We start from the raw sequence: 12553 nt of genomic DNA on the forward strand, positions 1-12553 counted from the left end.
GCATATCTATGAACAATTGCAGCTAAAAAGCAAAATAAGCGAACAAGAAGGACAGAGACTGAATCATGGATACAGAGAGCATCTTGATGATTGTCAGATGGGAGCTGGTGTAGGGGAGTGGGTGAAGAGGTGAGGGGATTAAGAAATACAAATAGGTATTTATAGAATAGTCATGCTGATGTAGAGCACAGTATAGGCAATGGAGTAAAGAACCTACCATGACCTATGGACATGAACAATGGTGTGAAGTTTGCCTGAGGGAGTGGGGGGTGCTGGATGGAGGGGGGCAAAGGGTGAAAATTGGGACAACTGTAATAGCATAATCAATAAAATATAATTTAAAAGTGAACATTACATACATGCACTGTTATATTTTGTATAATAAAATAAAAATACATTAAATTATGCTATTTAAAATAGTAATGGGCTTTCTTGGGGCAGTCGCACAGGCAGCGGCTGCAAGTAGCCGGACACAGGGTGCGATGTACTACAAGTTTAGTGGCTTCACGCAGAAATTGGTGGGAGCAGGGGCTTCTGATGCCTATAGCCTGCAGGGATTAAAGCCTTTGGTTTCCACAGAAGCACCACCTGTCATATTTGCCACACCAACCAAACTGACCTCCGATTACACCACATATGACTATGCTGGGAAAAACAAAGTTCCAGAACTGCAGAAGTTTTTCCAGAAATCTGACGGCTTGCCCATCCACCTGAAACGGGGCCTGCCTGACCAGATGCTCTACCGGACCACCATGGCGCTGACGGTGGGTGGAGGGGACCATCTACTGCCTCATCACCCTCTACATGGCTTCACAGCCCAGGAACAAATGAGTCAGGCTGCAGAGGACTGGTTTTTGGCAGAAACCCTTTGAATTTTTATTGTTTCTGTTAAAAATTTTTTTTACCTGAATGACCTTAACATTTTGCAAGAAAAAAATAGAATGGTAATAAGACAATGCTTGGTTTGTTTATGAAATGCACATGGCCTGTGAGAGCTCATTCAGCAGTTAAAACTGTTGTTCAAAGAATGGCAGCCTGTGCCCAGGTCCTTGGGGACTCATGGCAGCCTTTTTGAGCATGTGGTGCAGGAGCCTTTCTGGTTTGGATGTGTCTCTCATAGAGTACAAATAATGGTTGAGATTGCTGGTCCACCAAGATGGAGGCATAGGTGGAAACACTGTGCCTTCTCCCACAACCAAGTTTGAATAAAACAAAGGTTTGGAGAAACAAAGACACAACCAAAGGACAGAAAATTGAATTATACAGAAGTCCGACTACATCTAACCATTCAACGGGGACGGTAAGAGGGGCGGAGTCAGCAGCGAGCAGGGTCGGGCAGGACAGGGCCCCCGACCCAGGGGCGCAGGCAGATGGGAACCAGTTGGGGTGCGGGGCAGACCGCAGACGCATATTCGCGCACAGTGAGACAGACCACGTAGGCCCCAGAGGGCGAGGGCTGACGGCGGTGGCACACTCGCGTGCAGTGGGACTAAACGCGTGGGCCCGGTGACGGCAGCAACTGTGCCACCGGTGAGGGCCGTGGCGGCAGGCGGCGGACAGGACGCCATAGTCCCTCTTTGACCCCGCCCCCACATACAGTGTCACAACCCAGCGACTTAGTTGCCCTGCAATACCAGTGAGAGCCACTGTCCCTCTTTGACCCCGCCCCCACATACAACGTCACAACCCAGCGACTTAGTTGCCCTGTTCTAGTGAACGCTTTAGGGCTCTGATCCTGCTATGGAACAGGCACGAACAACCCGAAAGATGGCGCAAGAAGAACTCAAAGTCCCAGAGCCAATAACTCTAAGCGACCGAGAAATTGCCAGCCTCTCAGAAGCACAATTCAAGACACTATTTATCAGGATGCTCACAGAACTGGTAGATTATAGTCACAAATTAGAGGAACAAAGTCACAAATTAGAGGAACATATGAAGGCTAAACTAATTGAAATGAAGGGAGATGCACAGGAAACCAATAGTGATGGAAAGGAAACGGGGACTCAAATCAATGGAATGGACCAGAAGGAAGAACAAAACATCCCACCAGAAAGGAATGAAGAAATGAGAATTCAAAAAAATGAGGAGAGGCTTAGGAACCTCCAGGACATCTTTAAATGTTCCAACATCCGGATTATAGGGGTACCAGAAGGGGGAAAGAAACAGCCACGAGTGGAAAACTTATTTGAACAAATAATAAAGGAGAACTTCCCCAGTCTGGCAAAGGAAATAGACTTCCAGGAAATCCAGGAAGCTCAGAGAGTGCCAAAGAAGTTGGACCCAAGAAGGAACACACCAAGGCACATCATAATTACATTAGCCAAGACCAAAATGAAGGAGAGAATCCTAGAAGCAGCAAGGGATAAGGGGACAGTCACCTACAAAGGAGTACCCATCAGACTGTCAGCGGATTTCTCAAAAGAGACCTTACAGGCAAGAAGGGGCTGGAAAGAAGTATTCCAAGTCATGAAATCCAAAGACCTACAGCCAAGATTGCTTTATCCAGCAAAGCTTTCATTTAGAATGGAAGGACAGATAAAGTGCTTCTCAGATAAGGTCAAGTTCAAGGAGTTCATCAGCACCAAGCCCTTATTATATGAAATGCTAAAGGGACTTATCTAAGAAAAAGAAGATGAAAAATATGAACAGTGAAAGGACAGCAAACTCACAGTTATGAACAACCACACCTAAAACAAAAGCAAACCAAGAGGACAGCTAGATCAGGAGTGGAACCATAGAAATGAAGAACACATGGAGGGTTAGAAATAGGGGGGTGGGAGGGGGAGAAGGGGGGAGAAGGCACAGAAAATAGCATAGATGGTAGGTAGAAAATAGGTAGGGGGGAGGGTGAGAATAGTGGGGGAAATATAGAATCCAAAGAACTTGAGACACGTGGTTATAAACTAAGGGGGGAGAATGATGGGGGAGGGAGGGTGCGGGTGGAGGGGAATGAAGGGGGGAATAGAACAACTGTAATGGTATAATCAATAAAATATATTTTAAAAAAATAATGCTTGATATTGATATGCCATGAACCGCATTAAGCAATTTACAAGCAATATCTTCTTGAATCCTCACTGTCACCCTGTAAATAAGGAACTATTATCATTCCCATTTAATAAGAGTATAAATGAAGATTTAAAGAGGTTAACTAATGAAGTCTAATTAAAGAGTGGAGATGTAGTCTTGGCTGGTGTGGCTCAGTTGGTTGGAGTGTTATCCCATGCACCAAAAGGTCACCCTTTGATTCCTTGTCAGGGAACATACTAGGTTTCAGGTTCAATCCCTGGTCTGGGTGTGTATAGGAAGCAAAAAATTAATCTCTCTCTCTCTCTCTCTCTCTCTCATTATCTTTTCAGTCAGGATGCTTTCAGGCTGCAAGTAAGAAAACACTTTTACTGAACTGCTTAAACAATAAGGAAAACATATTAACTCACATAAAATGCCATGATAGGGTAAATCCAGAGTCAGTTAATTTAGTGGCTTAATGCTATCATCAGAGACCTAGGTTTCTTTCATCTTTCCACTGTGCCACCCTCAGCATGTTGACTTCTGCTCTAATTAAAGCTTCCCTCATGACAGGTACCAAAGATGGCTATATTCATTCCAGGCATCACATCTAAAAATGATGCTGTGAAAAAAGAGAAACTGTTTCTTTCTGTGAATCTTTCTTTTTTTTAATGATTTTTTAATAACAAGGGAAGCTTTCCTAGTGGACTTGGATAATTGGATTACACCAACAAAGATTTACAATTGATGTATGTGAGAGAATAGTAGACATCCAACTAAATTTGGCTGTGCCTTAAGGAAATAGGAAGGGATGTTTTTCATATAGGTAATATGAGTAGTGCTTGTTCTGTACACTGTATGAGGGGTTATTCTGGGGACATTTTCCTGTAGAAATTCTATTCTAACCATGAGTTTAGGTTCTTAAGAATTTCAGACACAGAAGACAGAACTTGCAAGATATTCCTGAATTGTGCCTTTGTGTGGAGTGTGTTTCCATCTTAGTATCGATATCATGCTGATGACTCTACCTACTGACTATATGTGATATAAACAGATAAGAGTGCGGAAACAGTATTAACTACTTACCCAATAAATTAGATGGATCAGAGAATGTAAATCATGTAGAATACACAATCTCTGGCTCATACAACCTGTGTTGTTGGGAAATTTTAACTCAGATGACACATGAAAGATGAAGTGAATACACTCTGATTTGTAACATCACAAAACTTTTCATGATTTCAGAGAAACAGAAGGTAAGCATTGGCTGAAGGTGTCAGGTAGACTTTCTGAAGGAGATGAGACTCTGAATCATAACAACTAGTACTACTAACAACAGTAACAGTAACAATAGCCAAACTTATTGACTGCTTATATGCCAAGCAGAGTTTAACTGCTTTACATGTGTTCCCTTATTTAATCCTCACAATAACCCTATGAGGTAATCAACAGCGCCATCTTCATTTCTAGGTGAAGAAACTGAGGCACTGAACCAAGATTACAAAGCCGGAAAGTGATGGAAGTGTGATTCAAACTTCAGCAGTCTGGCTTTGAGCCTACACTCTTTGTGGTCAGAAAGAATCTTTTGAAAAAAAAATCTTATTGCAGGCATGGAAGAGAGGGACAGTCAAGGAATGAATAGGCATAGAAGATGTGGCTGTAAAGCTTGAAAAATGGCCCCAGAATGACATGAAGCTTGCATTAGTTATGAACACAGTTTCTCTTTGCAGTTCTTACGCTGCACTTGTCATGATTTTCACCGAGGGGACACCACCAGCACTCTAGCCTATCTTGGTGAAAAGCTATGATTTTCTCAGTAAGGTGAAAATGTTCAGGAATAGACAGTAATTAGAGATCATAGATTCACAGGTGACAACCTCAGATGGCATGGCAGTAATTTTGTTCCCTTCAAAGCAAATCCGTATCAGTGGTATAGAGCAGTGGTTCTCAACCAAGGTGATTTTTGCTTCACAAAAGACAATTGGCAACATGTGGAAACATTTTTGGTTGTCACAACTTGGGGGAAGATGCTACTACACCTAGGGATGCTGCTAAACATTGTATAATGCGCCAGAGACTGCCCCACAAACAAGGATTATTTGACCCCAAATGTCAAGTGCTGAGATTAAGGGACCCTGATCTAGAGAGTGCTATAAACATAGTGCTCAAGAACTAATGTGTGTACATGACTCCATCTCTCCACATCTCAATCAGGGCCAAGCAGAATAGTCAATTACCTACTCCCAGCATCAGAGCTGCCAAAGCATTCAAGGGCAAAGTATCCGATCCTGTTTAGAAATATATATGCACTGGTCTCATTATGTACTGGAGATGTAATGTGGAGCATAGGGAATAGAGTCAATAACATTGTAATAACTATGGTAACAGATGGTTACCAGACATGTGGTGATCACTTTGTAAGGTATGTTGAATCTCTATGTTGTACACTTGAAGCTAGTATAATACTATATGTCAATTATAACTAAAAATAAATTCTTTTAAAGGAAAGTTGCAGCTCTGGTTGCAGTTTTACTATAGCCTCTAAAATGTGCCCTACATTACCCACAAATACCAAATGACCTAAATCGAGTACAGCACAGAAATGGCCAACAAAATTGAAAGTGCTATGTAAATACTGACACAAAAATATGCTCCTCACTTTGAAAAATTTTTAGTTGTGAAATATAGCCAATGTATTTAAGATTCTGATTTCCCTCCATGCCACCGCCCATGGTACTATATTCAGGTTGGACCAAGAATAAGCCTGGTGATCACCTTGGACATTACTCTCCTGGAGTTTCGGGCACCCCAATTCCAGTTCTTGTCCTCCATTGAGTACACACCACAGCACAGATGATATATTCAAGTTATTCCAGAAAGGGGAGTTGATGACAAAGTACTTTTTTAAATAAAAATAAGCTAAAACTAGAACAGTAATAATTAAAACATGGAAACAAAGAATCAGTCGCTATGAATCCTTTAATAGAATGTGAAATAGCGACTGACTCTTTAACACAATGTATGAACATTTTAAAATACTGTATAATTTTGGGCAAGACATTAAATTTGCTTAGCCTTTGTTTCTTTTAAGTAGGATTAGTAACATTCGACACTGAGTGAAATAAATAATGAAAAGCAGTAAAATTAGTGAATAAAATAAGCTCTGTGAATAAAACTTCTATTCTTTATAAAAAGTGATATGGAAACTTGAGTCCACAAAGAAAAAAGATTTATTTAGGGAAAATATTTTACTATCTGGATAAATATTCACATCCACAATGACTAAGTCTTAGAAGTAAGATAACCTATCTGGAAAGAAACATAAAATTGTCAGGGAAATGATGAAAGGAAATACATTGACATAGGTAATGTATCTATTTGGATTCCCAACATAAAGAAAAAGTGAACTGCAAAACTATGAGGAAAACTGCCAAGCACACTGATTTCTAGCCCCCACAAAATCCTCAATTTCCCCCAGAGGACTCTGGTATAATCTTTGGGGATGTTTACTAAATGACATTTTATTTGCTAATCTATTGGAATGTGCTGTGTCAAAGCATTACATTAGAAACTATAGACCTGAGGTTTTCTGCAATTGTTGTACAATTAAAATGAGCCTTGGTATTCCGTTCTATGGCTAAGCAGATGATAATCTAGCAAGAAAACACTATAACATGTGATGGGAATTTAATATGAGCCTCAATTATCCTTGGAATGATAGCAAAGATAATAACATTGGCAAGCCTCTGTCACTTTCGAGCACACAGATTTTAGTTCTTATGTTCATTAAATTTTCTTTAGTTCTTCAAAACACATGGAATTGTACCAAATAAAAGTCAAATGCTTATCATATGAATGAATTTTTCCACTGCCGGCTATGGCCCGGTCCTCCCAGGGACCTTTGAATCTGCTTGTAAGAGCTCCAAGAAATGAAAAAATAGGATAGGTGACTCATCTCCATGTACCTGGCAGATAAGTCAGAGGTTCCAATTCTCAATGTAAGAGAGTCTAAGTATCATTAGAATTTGGCCAGATACACAAAGTTCTACTACAGTGACTAGTTCATTCAACAAAACAGCTTGTCGGAATTTTTTGACTGAATTGATTGGTAGGCCAGTTGACTCAATAAATGTCAACTGATTCAATGATAGTCATAAAGTTAAAAAAAGAGTAATCATTTAAAAACATTATCATCATTACCTAATTGAGTTGAAGTTAATACTGGGATGATTAGTTGAGGTTCCACAAGTTTCTCTCTCTCTCTCTCTCTCTCTTGCTCTCTCTCTCTCTCTCTCTCTATTGTATAGGATGAGGTCTTCTGCAGTGAGGGCAGGGATTACAGTATTATTGTGGTTAGAAATGATGTGCACTTGAAAGTTTTTTCTTAGCAGAGTTTTTGTAGGTTTTTTTATTTCTTTGTGCTAAAAATGTCTACGTGCTGTCTCCCTACCAGATCTACATATGGTTATGCCTTTCTAGATGGGTAGGTTATCTACTTCTGAGATCCAGCCATTGTAGATATGAATATATATGTCTATAGTAAAAATATTTCCTTCACATGAACCCTTTTATTGTTCTTAATGGCCTCAAGTTGAGTAGTTTCAATATCAATTTTAATAAATAAAAATTGTATTCACAGAGCACATTTTATTAATTTTGCCATTTTATTATTTCATTCTATTTTTGCAATAAACCTTTGGGTTAATAGGGCAAGTATTGGTTCCTTTTTAAAGCTAACCAATTTACATCAAAGGAGACAAGATACTTCACTGGGTTGCCTTCTCTCCACTTTTATGAATTCCTGCTCACCTGGGGCCACACAATTAGTAAATGGTAGTGTTAGAATTCAAACTCAGGGAGTACAGGTGATACTGTGCACATACCATATATTAATCTACTCCCAGTGGAACCCTGTTGCTAAACCCTTAAATATTTCTGCATTTAATAATATTAATCACAATAAATAAAGATCATAGGAAACATTATATCTGTTCAGGTCAGGTGTTACTGCCAAACGGTTTTCACATTTTCAGATAAGGAATTGTGGATATATATATTTCTTTAGCCCTGGTGCTCTCTACCACTATATGGAGCAACTAACCATTTAACAAACAATGCCCACTTGCACACCTTTTCTCTCTTCAAGGCTTCTCTGGATAGCAACCTCCTGGTGGTCTTCAGAGAGAATAATTAAGCCCAAGTATTTTCTCCATTGCCTTCATTATGCACAAGATGCAATTATCTTCTCTTTCACTACTGAGAACTAAATTATGCTTTACACAAAATCACTCAATTTTTCACCTTTTTATTCTTCCTCTTTCAACTTCTCCATATCACAGAAAATTCAAGAAGGGACTGTGTGTCAAAGGAGGGGGGATGCAGGGTGCCAAAATCCCCTAAAGGAGAGTGGTATTCTTAGTAATAAACTTAATTTTGCCATAAGTAATGAATGGGTCCCTCCTAGGACATTCTTTCTCCATTCGTTTCCTGAACCTAACATGATGATATCTTACATAGAGTGGACATTCAATAAATTCTTGAGGCAGAAACAAAGGAAGGAAAGGGCAAAAAAAGAATAGTAGGAAAGAAAGAAACTTCTATACATTTGCTTATGTAATTAAAGCAACTAGATATGTGATACATCTATGAAGGAAAACAAGATGTAAAGTGGGAAATAAAATACTATGTTAAGGGGTCCCAGGAATTCCAAATAAGGACTGGAGATTGGGACTCTAAGAAATTTCTTACTTTTTTTTGGTTCTTGTGTTCTCTCCTATTCCTTGTTCCTTATCCAGGAACAATAAAGGTGCATATTTCACTTGGTGATATTCACATTTGAAATCTGACTATGTATCATTCTAAATTCAAGAACTCACTGCATTTTTTTATATAGTGACATTTTCTATTGGTTAGTCCTTGTGAAAACATGAAAGGTAAAACTACACCCCCACAACAGTTTTGCACTTACTTCTGTGAAACAAGTCCAGATATCACCATCCCAGCTAATTTTTTCTGTAGTGACTTGGTTTTCAGTCACTTCCATCTTTCTACTTTCACTGTAGCTTTTGCTAAGGACTTGGAGACTTGAATGACAGCTGTATTTCCAATTGCTTTACAACATTTTATTTCCAGAACACATCACTTTGCAATGTGTTCCCTCGGGAAACATTTCAGGATCATTAAATTAAAAATGGAAGGTGTAGTTGATGATTGACTGCTCTCTAATTACCCAGAGTGTTTGTCAAAGGCAGTAGGCAGGAGACATAAGCTCCATTTTGCTGTTACATGCACTGTCAGCTTTACAGCACATCTCTCCTAACATAGAAGACTTCCCTGACTAGTATATTTAGTGGAATAGACCTTTGCAGCTGGAATAAATCCCCCTTGGCATCAGAATAAAAAGAGAGTGAAGAAAATTATCTAGTAAACAAAAATGGTTTATCTATGTCTTAAAAATAAGAAGCCTATCTATAATCAGTGTTTCTCAACCATTTTTCCCATTATTGAGACTTTTTAGACATATTTTCCTAAGAACTCGGCCATAAAATTTTAATGCCATAGCTATACTTTGATCCTGTTTATGTACTGTGGTCCTTTGGAGGACTACAAACAACTATAATATGTACACTTTTCTCTCTCCACCAAGAATGATATCTCTTAGATTATGCTTGCTAGTACACTGACTGAGCTCAGATGATGTTTCCTCAATTTGATAAGCAAGGCTACCACCCCATTCTGAACTATACAATTCAACAGAATGTAACATAGAAAATGGTTGTTTAGTAAATCATGTATTGCCAACTGAGAAATCAAATCTCATTCTTCTCCTAAAAATAAGGAATCTCTAATAATATTAAAGAGCACACAGTTCCCAATGGTGTTTAAGTCAAAAATCTTGCACTCACAAATTCAAACTTCTCCACATACAGAGAGAGGGGCAGGCTTTGCTCTCAGAAGGGATAAGACTATGAGCTTGCAACAACTACTATCTTGTGTGTTTGTCTATTAGCACACATTTCTTGAACTCTATGTAGACTTTTAGCTCTATGAGTGCAGGGATTGTGTTTGATTGTGCTTACCGTTGTAGGATAAAAGAAAAAAAGGAAGGGAGAAAGGAAGGGAAGAAAAGAGGAAGACAATGCACTATGTTAGGTGACTTGAAGACTGCCTCTAAGAATATTTATACTCAGGGTGAAGATAGATATGTAAACAAATAAATATTATAATAATTGTAATTTAAAAGTTGATTAGATATGGCAAGGTTCCAAAGCAGTGGTCAATTCTATCTGGTTAGAGGTGGGAGAAAACTGAACTGGGTTATGAAAATGTTTAGAGAGACAAGGCTATATTAGGATTTTTATGGGCCCTAGAGCACTCTTGGTTTGTGGTCTCCTTCTTCCATAAAACACATTTAAATATAATTATAGCACAATAAAGTGAGCATAAGGATCTGAGTATTCTAGGAGCATATAGCCAGGAGGTCCAGCAAAGACCTCCAGAAAGGCAAGATGTTTAAGTGAGAGAGAACCTACAGATAAGCTGGAAGAGTGGCTGAGAGTGTTCTAGGGAGAGAGAACAGCTTGTTCAAAGGCCTAGAAGTGAGGGAACTATTATGGTTAGTGAAATAAAGGCAAAGAGACAGAAAGGAGAGAAGGGGGGAGAGATGGAATTAGAGAGGCAAGTAAGGGTCAAACCACATTTGGCCCTGTGTTAAGAAGTCTAGCTTTATCCTAAAGCTATTTAGTGAGCACACACTAGAGACTACAAGTGCCATATTATAAAGTTGTGCAACTGAAAGTTATATCATTATCAACTAGTGTTACCCCCCAATAAATTTAATTTAAAAATAAATAAAAATAAAAGCTTCTGTGTTAGGAACCAACAGGTTTAAGTTTACAGTTTGGGGACTTCTGCCAAGATGGAAGCATAGTTGGAAACACTGTGCCTTCTCCCAAAACCAAGTTTGAATACAACAAAGGTTTGGAGAACAAAAACATAGCCAAAGAACAGAAAATTGAATTATATGGAAGTCCGACAACAACGAACTGTTCAACTGGGACGGGCTCCAATTCTGCTACGTAATAGGCACAAACAGCCCAAAAGATGGCGCAAGAAGAACTCAAAGTCCCAGAGCCAATAACTCTAAGCGACCAAGAGATTGCCAGCCTCTCAGAAGGACAGTTCAAGACACTGTTTATCAGGATGCTCATAGAATTGGTTGATTATAGTCACAAATTAGAGGAACATATGAAGGCTAAACTAATTGAAATGAAGGGAGATGCACAGGAAACCAATAGTGATGGAAAGGAAACTGGGACTCAAATCAATGGAATGGACCAGAAGGAAGAACAAAACATCCAACCAGAAAGGAATGAAGAAATGAGAATTCAAAAAAATGAGGAGAGGCTTAGGAACCTCCAGGACATCTTTAAACGTTCCAACATCCGAATTATAGGGGTACCAGAAGGGGGAAAGAAACAGCCACGAGTGGAAAACGTATTTGAACAAATAATAAAGGAGAACTTCCCCAGTCTGGCAAAGCAAATAGACTTCCAGGAAATCCAGGAAGCTCAGAGACTGCCAAAGAAGTTGGACCCAAGAAGGAACACACCAAGGCACATCATAATTACATTAGCCAAGACTAAAATGAAGGAGAGAATCCTAGAAGCAGCAAGGGATAAGGGGACAGTCACCTACAAAGGAGTACCCATCAGACTGTCAGCGGATTTCTCAAAAGAGACCTTCCAGGCAAGAAGGGGCTGGAAAGAAGTATTCCAAGTCATGAAATCCAAAGACCTACAGCCAAGATTGCTTTATCCAGCAAAGCTTTCATTCAGAATGGAAGGACAGATAAAGTGCTTCTCAGATAAGGTCAAGTTCAAGGAGTTCATCATCACCAAGCCCTTATTCTATGAAATGCTAAAGAAAAAGAAGATGAAAAATATGAACAGTGAAAGGACAGCAAACTCACAGCTATTAACAACCACACCTAAAACAAAAGCAAACTAAGAGGACAGCTAGATCAGGAGTGGAACCATAGAAATGAAGAACACATGGAGGGTTAGCAACAGGGGAGCGGGAAGAGGAGAAGGGGGGAGAAGGTACAGAAAATAGCATAGACAGTAGAAAATAGGTAGGGGGGATGGCAAGAATAGTAGGGGAAATATAGAATCTAAAGAACTTGAGACACGTGGTTATAAACTAAGGGGGGGAGAATGGTGGGGGAGGGAGTATGTGGGTGGAGTGGAATGAAGGGGGGAATAGAACAACTGTAATGGTATAATCAATAAAATGTATTTTTTTAAAAAGTTTACAGTTTGGATATGCATTCAAGCACACTGCAGCCAATGGACTGGAGAGGGTGTGGTGGATATTCTGGGAGTCCACCAGGCCCCTTCTTCAGGGCCCATGTGCCCACACCCTGCTTCTAGAAATATTTGTTTTGGAGGCTCACAGATGAGTCCCTCCATGGGAATTGCCCCCAGCCACAGGGAACTCTTTCCTGAGGGCAGACCCTCTCCCAGACAGCACCCACAGCCATGAC

The 12553-nt window shown here is 39.6% G+C and overlaps 1 pseudogene; it reads left to right on the forward strand.

Moving 5' to 3' along the window:
• Positions 1 to 433: 433 nt before the first annotated feature.
• Positions 434 to 889, forward strand: LOC118987252 (cytochrome c oxidase subunit 7A-related protein, mitochondrial-like; annotated as a pseudogene).
• Positions 890 to 12553: the final 11664 nt, after the last annotated feature.

The sequence above is a fragment of the Sturnira hondurensis genome, unplaced genomic scaffold (genome assembly GCF_014824575.4).
Source record: "Sturnira hondurensis isolate 20B ecotype Veracruz unplaced genomic scaffold, ASM1482457v3 Scaffold0005220, whole genome shotgun sequence".
NCBI lineage: Eukaryota > Metazoa > Chordata > Mammalia > Chiroptera > Phyllostomidae > Sturnira > Sturnira hondurensis.